The 2,510-nt window shown below is 45.6% G+C and overlaps 1 pseudogene; it reads right to left on the reverse strand.

The window, feature by feature from the left end:
- Positions 1-681: 681 nt before the first annotated feature.
- LOC118577290 lies at positions 682-1,146 on the reverse strand (annotated as a pseudogene).
- Positions 1,147-2,510: the final 1,364 nt, after the last annotated feature.

Below are 2,510 nucleotides of genomic sequence, written 5' to 3' on the forward strand. Positions count from 1 at the left end.
TGGAAGAACTGGAAAGATGGCTCAGTGATTAAGAGCACTGACTGCTCTTCCAAAGGACCTGGGTTCAGTTCCCAGCACCCACATGGCAGTTCTCAACTGTCTGTAATTCTAGTTCCAGGGGACCCGACACCCATGGCAAAACACCAATGTACATAAAATAAAAAAATAAATTAATAAAAAAATAGGCAGCTGGACCTTAGCACAACTGACTCCACAATGGAAGTACCATTCAGGTCATAAAACTCAGTACACAGCACCATCTGCCAGAACTAAAACAAAGACCTAACACACCAAAGCCCATAGTTCTGGAAAAGTCTCTAAATGCACTAACCTTGCTTTTTGGCTTCTGCAGTTCCGCTTCTGGCTAACTGTTCTTGTTAACTGAAGTATGTCAACAGAGGACATGGTTTTTGTGCTTAAAAGCTCACCTTGAGAAAGCCTTGGGGCTACAAGGATCCTGAAGCCCCAGTGTAGTCCCCACCATCTAATAAAGACTTTCTATTGGTTTAAACCCATGTCTCAGCAGTCTTCTCTGGTGGATACCCCACAGTATTGCTGGGTTATTTCACTTTGTTCTTGTGTTCCTTAGAGCACATGGAAATTATTCTTTTTGACTACTGGGATCTCCCCAACCTGTGGGGCAAATCTGCTGAATGCTCCAGGCTGGGGCCTGGAAGAAGGTCACAAAGCCTTGCCTTCCAGGGAGATAGCAGTGTTGCTTCCTAGCTTCTTTTCCAGGATGCATCTGTCCTTGACATCCTCCAAGTGGTTTGATTATAATTTATGTTTGATCCCTGTCAGCTTCCTCTTGATGGCATCCTTGGTCCTACGGAGATCCTTTTGCTCTTAAGAGGGTAATTCACAAGGGGCCCAGAAGATGAGCACCAGACCACACTTCTTCCCCTCCTAGGTGGCATCATAGAGTGCATAGATGCAGTTCTTGTCTGACAAAGATGAGTAGAGATCATCCATACTTGGCCCACATCACCTGCCAGGGTCTCCCTGACTCTTCCAGGATGATGTTTTTGGTTTAATTCAAGCAGAAGAGCACCACCTTCTTCTGCTCTTTACTTCCTCTGACGTCATGTACACTTTCATGAATACCTCAATGACACCATAAGACAGCCATATCATTCCTGTTCCCATTCCAAAAGAGGAGCCACAGAAGACCAGAGCCACTTGAGCTACTGGAGGGATTCAACTGCACCGTAAGCTCTATTACAGAGTAAAACCGGCTCTAAACAGTGTGTATCACGTGCTCATTCCAGGAAGAAGTGGTAGTGGTAATTTGCTCTCACAACTGCTTGCATGTACATCAGCTGTCCCTGGAAGAAGATCCTGTAGCAGGAGACGGGCGAGAGTGAGACGCTTCATAATGTAGATCCCCTTGGCATCTGTCCTGGTCTGCTTTCTACTGCTGTGATAAAACCCTGACCAAAACCAACCTGCAGGAAGCAAAAGTTTACTTGGCTTACAAGTTCTGGTACTTCACTGAGGGAAGCCGAGGCAGGAACCTGGAGGCAGGAACCACAGCGCTGAGTGAAAACTACTTGCTCTTCATGGCTTGCTAATACAACCCAACACCACATGACCAGGGGGTGGCACTGCCCACAGAGGGCTGGGTTCTCACATGTCAATCATTAATCAAGAAGATAACACAGCCGGGAGGTGGTGGCGCATGCCTTTAATCCCAGCAGAGGTAGGTGGATCTCTGTGAGTTCGAGGCCAGCCTGGTTTATAGAGTGAGTTCCAGGACAGCCAGGACTGCTTCGCTGAAAAACTCTGTCTGGAAAAACAAACAAAAAGGAAAAGAAAATAACACGAGGTGGTGGTGGTGCACATTTACTGTGCACAGCCCTTCTCATAATGCATCTCATTTTAATTGTAGGTAAATAAAAGAATCTCCAGAAAAGTTCATTCAGAGGACAGTTTGCCTTATTATACTTGCACCCAAAACTAATTCAGTCAGACCCATGCCCTTAATTCCAGAGGTAGACAGATCTCTGAGTTCAAGGCCAGCCTGGTCTACAGAGTGAGTTCCAGAACAACCAGGGCTTCCCAGAGAAACCCTGTCTCAAAAAATCAAAAGATAAAAATACCCAATTGACTTACCTACCAGGCCACGCTGATGGAGCTGTTTTCTCTGTTGAAGTTCCCTCTTCCCAGATGACTTGGCCCTAGCTTGTGTCAAGGTGACAAAAAAATTAACCAGTACAGTATAACTTACTATTGTTGTTGTTATTGTTTGAAACAGAATCTCATTTAGCCCAGGATATCCTCAAACTCAACTTACTATGTCCCCAAGGGTGACCTTGAACCCACATCCTCTTGACTCCCCTTCTGAAGTACTAGGACTACAGGCATGTGACACCAAGTCAGGTGTTTTATTTTATTTATTTATTGTGTGTGTTTACATGTGAGAGTGCAGGAGCCACAAAGAGGGCATCAGACCCCCAGAGCTGGAGATGTAAGCCACATGACATGGGTGCTGAGAACTGAATTTGGGTCCT

Source organism: Onychomys torridus, chromosome 2 (assembly GCF_903995425.1).
Source record: "Onychomys torridus chromosome 2, mOncTor1.1, whole genome shotgun sequence".
Classification (NCBI taxonomy): domain Eukaryota; kingdom Metazoa; phylum Chordata; class Mammalia; order Rodentia; family Cricetidae; genus Onychomys; species Onychomys torridus.